This window comes from Cupressus sempervirens, chromosome 10, assembly GCF_028749045.1.
Source record: "Cupressus sempervirens isolate cs-2001-9-10 chromosome 10, ASM2874904v1, whole genome shotgun sequence".
Lineage (NCBI taxonomy): Eukaryota > Viridiplantae > Streptophyta > Pinopsida > Cupressales > Cupressaceae > Cupressus > Cupressus sempervirens.
The window spans coordinates 797930205-797942097 of record NC_143127.1 but is presented as its reverse complement, the minus strand read 5'-3'; the positions used below and the strand labels follow the sequence as shown (position 1 = coordinate 797942097).

Sequence of the window (11893 nt, the reverse complement as noted above, 5' to 3'; positions counted from 1 at the left end):
CATGAGCCTTTTGCTTTTCTAATTCTTCCCTCTCTCGCCTTGTAAGCTCTGTTGTTTTCTCCAGATCTGCATCTCTCGCTTTTGTGTTCTTTGCATTGACCATATTAGGATTTTCAATCTGAACTCGGCATGCAGCTTCACGTCCTTGATCTTCTCTGCGTCTTTTTTAGCATCGGTCGGACTCGAATTAAGGCGAGAAGACCTATAAATTAACAGCGCATATGAAAGCATTCGAAGCTTTCCCATCATGATTGGCCCTCTTCAACGTAGACATTACTCTGTTATCAGGCCTTACCAAGACATGATTGAACTTAGAGCTCGACTTCACCCAATCGACCCCGAAGGGCTTTAGAAGCCAATCTCCTGCCGAAACTTTATGTTTCTTGACGAAGTAATTTGGGCCCCTAACATGAAACGAGTTTCTCGGCTGTGATGCCCAGCCATTGAATTTAATTTTTTCTTAATATAATCTATACCTCACTTGAAGTTGTAAATCTTCTTTTCCAGGAGACAGCGGATTATATTGTGAATCTTCAAATGCAAGTTCATGCTATGCAAGCCCTAGTGGATTTTTGTCCCCCGGAGTTTACAGATCGGTCTATGGATGGAGAGTTTCATAGATCGAGTAGTGCTCTTCAGCTGTGGATAGATCCGGCCAGCAACTAGCTTAAATTTGTCTTTGGAATGATCTGTTGTATATAGGAAGGCGAGATAGAGTTTTTATTTTTCTCTCCGTCTAGTGAATCTGACCTGACTTTCCTTGTAGGCTAATTTAGCTGTACATTTTTTTGGTTTCTTTTTGGGGAAGTCCCTGTCAAAGGGCAAAAATGTTCCTTACAATCCATGAATGCTACTTCGCTTATTTTGGGCACTTGTATTCCTTGTATTGATCTGATTGGGTTTGCAGGCTACCATAGCTATCAGTGTTCAGTATAACATCCACATACACTACAAGCTTTTGGAACATCTCTAGACCGGTTACTGTTACCACTCGAGTATCCTTCAGCCCCACCATCTCCACTGTCTCACCAACCTTGACATCCCCCTCTCGACCAGTGATGGAGAAAACATCTTCCACTGCCATCAGAAATGGCAGATCATATGAAGACAGTAGCTCCCTCACCTCCAACTCAACCAGCTGCAATAACTCCTCATCATCAACCTGGTCCTGCTTGTTGAGAAAGACCACCATGTTGGGGACCCCAACCTGCTTGGCAAGGAGAATATGCTCCTTCATTTGCGGCATTGGACTGTCCGCCCCAGACACGACCAGTATCGCCCCATCCATTTGTGTAGCCCCAGTTATCATATTCTTGACTTAATCAGCATGGCCAGGGAAATCCTCATGAGCATAATGTCTATTCTCTATCTCGTACTCCACGGTAGCCGTGTTAATGGTAATTCCTTTGGCACGCTCCTCTGGCGCCGCATCAATCTCATCATACTTCTTGCGGGCACTGCCACCGAGTCAAGCTAAGGCCATTGTTAATGCAGTCGTCAGGGTAGTTTTGCCATGGTCGACATGGCCAATAGTGCTGATGTTAACATGTGGCTTCTTGTGCTCAAATTTCCCCCTAGCAGCCCGGACAGTCAGCCGGAAGGGCTTCGTGCCAGTTTTTAGTGAGAGTCCAAAACTTCTGCTATTGTTTGTGTGAAGCGAAAATGCAGAGACTGAAGAAAAAGACGAACAAGAAATTGGGGTTCTGGGTTTTAGGGAAAAGGAAGAGATTGCACTACCGTGTGATAAATTCGCCCCTTTTTGAGCTGCAGAAGAAGAACACAAAGGTGTCGTTGTGGCTAAATTCATCGCCATTGCTACTAATCTTTTTTGGGCTTACACTCTTCTTCTATTGTTTTTGAAGCGGAGAAGAGGAGAGCCAGGCTTTTGTATTATACCTGCAGCATTCAAATGCAGGAATTTCACTCCATGGTTTTGGGCTTTATGACTCGTGCGCTACAAGTTTAATCACTTCTTGGATTTTATTTTCCTTCTTCACTCTAATTGTTCCTACCATATTAGTTCTCTGTGTTACTTAAAGCAGCTCTGATACCGAATAGATTCAGCTCAATGCAATTGTTCAATTATCGGAGTCTTCCTTAGCAATCATTTCTTTCTTGTTCCTCTCTCACAATCTTAAGAAACGTGGGTTACAAAGAATATTGTTCCTGGATAAAATTGAACGTGAATCAAAAAAAGTTCAAATCATTTTCAAGAGAGAGCTCACCGCTGCTGTGTCACTAGTTGTGAGGATTCTTCTTCCCTGTTTCATTGGTGAGATTATCTATCAAATTTGGTGGTTTACACAAGATTCAGTTAAACTGCCATTTTTTGAGGATACAATGTTTATCCGATTTATCTTGTGTGGGACTGGCTTGCTCTCCTGGCTCTATCGGATGAGTCTATTCCTTATTATCTGCGTTCTGTTTCGGCTTATGTGTTCTCTCATGCTTAGTCGGTTTGAGGACTATAGTAGCCTTTTCAAAGGCGTGCCTAATGTTTCGATCATTTTAAAGGAGCATATGAGCATTCGTCAGTAGAAAGTCCTGCCATTCCTAAGATTGCCATTGCCATTCATTACCTTTTTTTTTCCTTGTCGTTGAGAACTTATGGCAGGTGTTTTTTTTAAGCTAGCTATGATTTTATTTGGTTTCGTCAGTCTATTCCTGAAATCTATTATTTTTAGTAACGTTTTCTTGTCTTTTCATGCAAGATTCTTTTTCTTTTTTGAGCTCTTGACAGAGGCATCATTTGCTTTTATCATTGCCTTTTGTCAACCTATTTTTGGCATGAAGTCATTCATTGTCAGAAAAGTGCAATATTCTATTTTAAATCTCTCTTACTCATTACAAGCTTTTATTCAAACTTTTTTTAGAAAAGTTTTTAAACTCTTTTTAGTATATTCTTATCTGCCAAATCTGACCTCTATCATTAATTGCTAAGTTTTTTTTAGTTATATCTTTCTTAATGTTTTATTTCAAAAAAAATCTTTTTGAATCACTTCCAATCTTGAAGGCATAGTATGAGAAAAATGGGGAGCTCTTTTCTTGCCCCATGACTTTATGTTCTTATTACTTTGAAGTTATATTTTTGAACCAAGGTAAATATTGTGACTTTCCAAAATATTAAGTATGGAAAGGTGATTATTTTCTTTCACCAATCTATTTTTCGTATATTTATTTGAGTATATATGGGGGCCCACATATATGCCTAGATAAATATATAATTTATGTCTATAATATTTCAGAAATTAATATATACCTTTGCAAAATAAATTAAATACTCATGTTTACACTTAATGGAGTTTTATACCTGATATCTATATTTAGTTGATCTTCCTTAAATCATTTTACTTAATTCTGACTGGTTTATGAGTTCTATTACACTATTGCCTTCATTATTTAATGATTTGAATTTACTATGTTCAATTGATTTATCTGCACATGGTTGCAGTTTTATGCTTTTATAGCATCGTTTCATGCCCATGTTGGCACTTTATGGTGTTATACCATTGATATACATGATTTATATGATATTTTGAGTTGCATAGGGAGCTTAATATTTTTTCAAGGTTAACTATGTAGATCCCCTCAGTATAACTAATACATAGTTTCCTTATCTGGCCCATGGAGTATCCCTCCATCCTATATTGGTGTGCACTCATTTTATATGGAGTTTCCCTCCATTTGATCCTATCTGTTCCATTTTGATAGGATAATATTTATGGAGTTTCCCTCCATATTGTTCCATTTTTGCTCCTCAATGAAGAGGATGTTATTCTTGGAGTTTTCCCCTCCAAATTCAGATAATTGAATTTCTTATTTGAAGGCAATATGTTGTTACTCCTCATAAACCCTTCCTTTGGTCCACTTTAGCTATAATTCTTGTAAAATTGTAACTTGAATTATTTAGTGCTTGAGGCACATGTTCTACTTATCCATTATTGTCTCTCTTATATTCCTTTGATAAATATACAATGTGATAATGTTCTACATTCTTTATTGCCTAGATCATGGGTCATGTAGGTGATGGAGTCGCGACCCATTCACTTGTAGTGGGATGACTCATTAATGGACTGTCTATATCCATGTGATTGACGCAATATTGATGCAGATTTCATTAGTTGGCCTTGTCTGTGGTCATTAGTGCATTAGTATGTTTCTTTCATGAGAGACTTATTGCATAAAGATTAGTCATTTTGACCCATATTATGCTCATTTTTGAGCTTATGACTTATTTTAGATATCATGTTAACTCCATTGCATGTTGGTGACCACATTCATTTATTTTTACTCAATTTGTCCTTGTTGACAATTTTTTGAGCATATACTTTATCTTGATATTAGGTTATCTCCATTGTTTTCTGGTAACATGTTTTACTCATTGTTTCTCTATGAGAACTTTATTATCCTTATTCAAAAGGATTTCGAATTTGCATATATGATGGCATTCTACTTGTGGATATTTCTCTTGTTGTTCTCCTTTTTTTCAGGTGATCCATCAAGGAACCTTCTCATTTTTTTTTCACATATGAAGATGTGTCTATGCTTCCAGTTGATCACATTCAAAGGACTCATGTACTTCTCTTCGATCTTCAAATGTTCCATATGGCTTGAAGACAATCAAATTACTTCATATTGAAGATTAAGTTGCAGATTTTTGTAAAAATTATGGGTTTAATACCCTTTGATGTAATTACCCCAAGTAAAGATTAAAGGGGGGTGTTAGAAGTTGTAATCTTTCCTTGGTGTATTTATAAACCAAGGTTAGACTTCCTTTCTTTATTGTTGTAATATATTAGGATATAAGCCAAGGTATCCTAATATATTTCTTTTTTGTCCCTTTTCCACTACATCTTATTTTGTCATCTAGTGGAATATGTGAGGACAAATATATATTGTAATTTCTAATTTTAGATTATTCCTCCTTAAGAGGAATCTCACACTTGGCCTCACACACTTATGAATGGTGGCATTCATAGACATGGGAGTTACATTCTAACTCCTCTCTCTCATCTCTATTTAAGAGATGACCCTCTTCTCTCATTCAACAATGAGGTTTCTTCTTCTTCTCAAATATTGTATGAGCATTGCTCTCTCTCTCTCTCTCTCTTCCTTCTTAGGCTTTTCATGCCTCATTCATAATATCACAAGGGGTTTTCTTTGCTTTCCCCTTTCCAAATATCTTGTCTCATGGTGTTGGAGCTTGAAGCTTTCTCTCTCCTATTTTATGGTAATATCTTTTCATGCATTTACTCACTTAGATTATTTCCTAGTATTGTTTATTTACAGATTTCTTTTTCCATTTCTAACAATTTTTTATCATATTTATTTAGTAACATATAAACACCATTTTATAGAGCTCAAAATCATGAATATTCTTATCTAGAGTTCATAGTGTTTTAATTAGATATAGTATATTGTAATTACAAAATTCTACAAGTACATATTTTAACACTTGAGAAGGTGTCAGTTTTGAGAAAGAAAAAAAATTAAATCATATAAAAAAAAAAATTATATGGCATTCTAGAGGAGAGAGTCATCTTCTTGAATCAATAAATTTTCTTTTGGTTGGAATACATTTTCTTTGAAAAATGTGGTGGGAGATGAAAACTATTGATTTGAATAAGTTGAAATTTGAATCATTATAAAAGAAAAAATATAGGTCTAAAGCCATTTTTTATTTTTTATTTTTTATTTTTCTAGCTACATATGTTATCTATAACATAATCTAAGATCAAAGGGAAATAAGTTTATTTCCATGTCATTTTGTGGTGAGAACTAGATCCCTAATTTCTAGCATTTTTCAGCAAGTAAAAAAGTTATCTTTAAAAATAGGAAAATATATCACTTGTTATTCCAAAAAATTATTCAAAATTATAATCCTAAAATTCATCCATTTCTACACATTTCATTATTTTACTTGATTTTCAAATTCTAAATAATAATACCACTTTTATGTCAATGAAGGTGAACAATTATACTTTTGTTAGCCTTTTTTTGTAAAAGGGTGACACAGGTTTTTGCTTTTATCCACCTATTAACATTTGATATAACCACATGACTTATAGAACACATGAGGAGGTTAACCCGCATCACTAATCTCGAAGGGAAACATGGGTTGTTAGTCCAACAGAAACCCTATGTCATATTGAATGATAACTATTCTTATTTTGACATATGGGTAAAAGTACAAAGCTATGTCACCTTTTAGGTTGACTTATTAGAATGACTAAATTTGAGTATTTCTATCTAAAATTTTTTTTTTTTGAAAACATATAATCTAGATAAAATCATTCTAGTTAAGTAATATATGTTCTAAGACTTTTCTAATTGGAAATATCTATTAAATGCATGTTTTATACTAGTTTGTATCCAATTACTAAAGAAATAAAATTATTTCAAAAGAAGTGATGTTTAAATAATTCTTACTATTTTTTATGATATTTTTTTAATAACATATAAACAACATTTCATAGAGCACAGAGTCAAGAATATTGTCATGTAAACTTTATAGTGTTTTAATTAGATATAGTATATTAAAACTAAAAAACTCCACAACCATGTATTTTAACACTTGAAAAGATGTTGGTTTTGAGAAAGAAAAAGTATTAAATCATATTAAAAAAAACTAAAAATTATATGACATTCTAAAGGAGAGAGACATCTTCTAGAATGTATAGTTTTTCTCCTATTTAGAATAGATTTGTTTTGAAAAATGTGGTGGGAAATGAATACTATTGAGTTCAAGTGAGTTGAATTTAGATCCTTATAAAAGAGAAAATATAGTTCTAAAGCCAATTTTTATTTTTGATTATTTTGATTATTCTATATATATATATATATGTATGTATGTATGTATGTATGTATGTATGTATGTATGTATGTATGTATGTATGTATGTACGTATGTATAACATATTCTGAGACCAAAGGAAAATAAGTTTATTTGCATATAGTTTTGTGGTGGGAAATAGACTCCTAATTTTTAGCATTTTTCAACACCTAAAAAATTATCTATAAAAATTAGGAAACTCTATCAATTCTTATTCCAAATAATTATTAACAATCATAATCCTAAAATTCATCCATTTCTACATATTTTATTAGTTTACTTCATTTCCAAATTCAAAATAATAATACCAATTTTGTGTCACTAAAGGTGAATATTTATACTTTTTTTAGCCTTTTCCTTTACAAAAGGGTGACATAGGTTTGTACTTTTATTTGGGTACAACCATATTCACTCATGTGTTCCCTATTAGCATGCTTGTTCTAAATGGGGTAGTTAAACCCTCAACTAGTTGGATTTATTTTAGTTATTTAAATGATTTGAGTCTAAGAAATAAGATATATATTTAGAGTTATTCATAATTTTCATTGTAAAAATATTAAAAATTTATATTTATGGAGTTAAAGATTTATTTACCATCTCTCTTAGCTTCCTTATTCTCCTTATTTTGAAGGTGGTAGGTAAACCCTATGTAACATGGATTTAATGTAGTTATTTAAATGATATGCGTGTAAGAATTTGAATTTAGATTAAGATTTGTTTAGATTTTTCATTGTACAAATCTTAATATATAAATTTATATACTTTTAGATTAATATGTAGTTCTCTTAATTTGTAGATTTGGGTAATTTAAGATAATGTAGTTATTTTGCATTAAAAATATTTCTAAGATTCAAACAAATAAAATCTATATCGTTTGTAAACATGATGAGATACAAATTTATGGAGTTCCAGATTATGTAGGTCTTTAATATTGAAAATTGCATGTAACATTTTCAAAAGGAAAACATAAATGTAGGGGTTCTTTCATCCAAAAAAATAAATAGGAATATTTAAACAAATAAAATGTAAATAAAAATGAAACAAAATTTACGCACCTAAATATGCCTAGTCTAGTTAATGAGAGGAGTTGCAAATATGGATAATTCTAAATTCAATTTGTAGTAGTTGTTGGAGCAAACTACTTACACTAGGGAAAGATTCTATAGTTAAAAGAAGAATTTACTATCTTTTAATTTTATAGAATGCTTAACACCTATTTGACCAGGATTAAATTTTAATTGGTTAGTCTTTGTTTTAGATTCAGGCTTAAAATCATTTTTTTAATAGTGGGGGCCAAAACCGCACAAGTATTTACAACAAAATATTTTAAAAAGAACCATAGTCTACTAGTGTTGCAAAATAAACAATACCCCCAGCACAGAAACAACCTAGACTAAACAACCAACACTGAAAATAAGAATTGACCATATGAAACAAGAAATGAAATTAAAGCACAAAAACCAAAAAATTCTAGACATAAAATACCTAGAGAAATAGCCTTACGCTAGTTCTATGACCATCTCCTCCTTGATTTCCTTAATCTTGTCGATGAATGCCTAGATATCCTCCTTGGTAAGCTCCTTACTCTTGGTATTCATCCTCATTGTGCACAGGTTCTTTTGGTACTCTCAGGGGTTTCCTAAGTGTACTTTGGGTCCTCTAAATCCATCACCAATAGACTATCATAACTTTGATCTTCTTTTCGTTGCATCTTGTTGAGGCATTCAATGGTTGCTTCTAAAATCTATTGACTTCTTTTTATCCTCTCATACAAAATATTTTATAGGGTTTCAATTCTTCGAGTTAACACTGGGATGATGTTATCCTTTTTAGTGGGCTCCCCTAAAAAAAAAAATTGTACACTCTCCTACATTTGCCCTAGGATTTCATCATTTTAAACATTAAGGGCTCTATAATTAATATTGAGGAGTTTTATAGCATTGAAAGATCATTCTTCCATTCAGAAAGTATAAATGGAATTGGCTTTCTTTGTCTCCAAGACACCTAGGAGAGGTCCAACACTAAGATCTATTCATTTTGCAAAAGTTTCACATTAACTTCTTGAAAAATCAATGTATTTGTCACATGGAAATGAATTTTTTTATGATCCTTTCTTTGAATATCATTATTTCCATTCCCCTCCTTCTACGATGAGACATTTGAAGAAATGTGCACATCATGGTTAACATCTTTTATAGAATCATCCATATAGGGTGCCTCATTAACAAAATCCACTTCATTCTCCTCTTGATTAATGACTTTTTCCTCCTTTGCCCTTTCATTCTGAGGAAAACCTTGCTTTTCTTGGGAATGGAATGAAATAGGGGTAGATAAATTTCTAATTGGCCTATACATTTTCTCCACCAACACTCCATAATTCACTATATCCCAATCATGCATCCTCTACATGCTCTTACCTTCCTCCTTACTCTCACCTTCCGATTTCATTTCCATGTCCTTGTAACTCCTTTTATTCCCTTCACCCACATCAACAATCATTCTTTTTCCCTTGTTTTTAATGCTTGTTGGACTTTTAGAGCTCTTCACCTTATTAAATTTGATTGGTTGGTCTTTGTTAACATTTGAATTTGATTGGATGGATTTATTTTTTCCATGGATTGAATTTTGTTTCCATGATTTGATGAGTCATAAAATAGGAGTTTGAAATTTGGATACTTGTGTTGTTGATCAACAATTGCATTTTCCTTTTTGTTATTGATTTTATATTTATGGTCCATATCGAATCTCAAATTTATATATTTATTTCTAAATGTAAGATGCACTTAATTTTTTCAATTTTCCCACATGCTTATTAACTTATGACAGATTCATTACTTTAAAACTCATAAACTTATTGTAATCAACTTATTTATTTTCATCAAAGCAAATCATAATGTTCGATAATATATGTATGTATATATTTATTTATTTAAAATTATAATTTCTTGTGTGGACAATTATTGATTCCATGCACCATATATATTGTAATATTCTATTAATATATAGAATCTAAGTATGCAATATTTAGTATTAATTACTTATACTTATAATAATAATAATTGTTATAATTAAATATTGAATCTGCTCAATTACTAGTTTCTCTCCCCCACATTATGATAGAGCTAATTGTTATAATTTTTCACATTGATATTGTTGGATGGATGATAATAATTCTTGTTTGGGTTAGCAAGGCCAAAATCAAGCTAGATAATAACACCTTCATATAATTGATAAGGCTAAAACCAAGCTAGATAATAGCAGTGATATAATTACTAGTGTTTAACAAAAGACACATTGCATCAAAGTTCCTGCCAATAGTTAGGAAAGAATGAAATTAGAGAGTAAAATATATGAAGAGAGAGTTAGAAGAGATATATTTGTTGTAATAGTTAGAAAAGAAAGAAAATGGAGATATATATATATATATATATATATATATATATATATATATATATATATGAAGACAGATTGAAAAGAGAGATAATAACAATAGAGATTTATAGAGAGAAATGAAGGATACAAAGGATATGAATAGATTTAAAAGAGAGAGAATGATATCTTATTATAGGGACACTAAATGGAGATAGTTGGAAGGAAATTAAAAAAAGATTAAGGATTATGTTATTTTAAGAAATATTTAAATAACAATTATAAAATTGAGTTAAATCAATGAAGTATTTGTTTCTACCTTTTCCAATATAAATTCTAATTTTAAATTTTAAAAAATAAATTGTTGACTACTTGATCCAAACCAACAAAAGAGTTAGTAAGTTTGAAGAATAATATTAGTTTTACAAATTTTGAAATGTAAAAAAAAATTAAAACAAGATTGGAAAAAATAGCTAGTTAAACATAGTGTGAAAAAAGTTAGCATTTTACAATTGCCAAAAGTAAGGGACAATGTAAAACTAATAAATATATTTAAAATAGAAAATATAAAACATTGAAAACTAAATTTAATTTTTTTTGTAACAAAATTTATAAATATTTTGAGTAAAAAATTATCAAATAATTATATTTTTTTTAAAAAAAATTGTTATTTATTGATTTAGTTATAATTTAGAATAGAAATTTAATTTTAAAATTAGAATAAAATAATTTCAAATTATTCAAAACAAAAAATTAAATAAATGTATTTTAAAATGATATGATAATTAGTTTTTAAGTAAGATTTTAAATAAATTTAAGCTCATAAGATGTTAAAAATAATAGATTGATATATTTACAATAAGAAAAATGATTTAGTTATTATTGTTGATTAGACATTTATTTATGTCTTGGGTAGTGAGGTGGAAGATAAAATAATTACTTTTTAAAACTCTAATAAATTTATTACAATTGTGAAAAAATAAAGCTATCATTAATCCATGACATCATTTTTGTTAGAAAAAAATATGTGAATTTTTGTCAAGAAAATTTGATTTTTTTCCTCTCAAAAATAGTATGAACCAATAGAATGAGCACAAAATGTCATTTATAAAATAAGAAAAAATGAAAAATAGATATACACATTTTAAGTTATATATAAACTTTTAAATTCTTTGATTTGATTGATAAAGTTAGTGTCATAGCCAGAACCTAATAACAATAGTACAAGACATTCGTTTATTTATTTAAGAGAGTTAAAGGCCTTGGAGCTAGTGCGGTAGATCGATAGGGGCGTAGCAGCTATAGCTAGGTGGACCAGTAGGTGCCCTGGTTGTTGCGGATGCTCTTGAAGAGCTTGATGCGGCAGTCCATGAAGGCGAGTGATGCAGCTCCGAGGCAATTGGTTCCGTAGGGGCAGGCGCTAGCCGTGTTCCAGATGCGGTTCTTCTTGTTTCAGAGCTCCAGTGTCAGCAAGCACTCGGCTTAAACTTGCACTTCTCTAGAACATAATTCATTTTATTTGTTTCATTTTTGAATTGTCTAACCGCACTCCGCTCTCTCTAATTCCATGTTCGGCAAGTTCCTTACATGTTTCGTTTTAGTTGCCATCTTTCAGTAGTCTTAATATGTTTTGCATCATGATAACCAAGAGACTAATCACTATAATTAAGTAGTGCAGGCAGCATTAAGCGGA

General features: G+C 31.5%; 1 pseudogene; it reads right to left on the bottom strand.

Moving 5' to 3' along the window:
• Positions 1-859: 859 nt before the first annotated feature.
• On the bottom strand, positions 860-1851 carry LOC149536328 (elongation factor TuB, chloroplastic-like; annotated as a pseudogene).
• Between the last annotated feature and the right edge of the window lie 10042 nt (positions 1852-11893).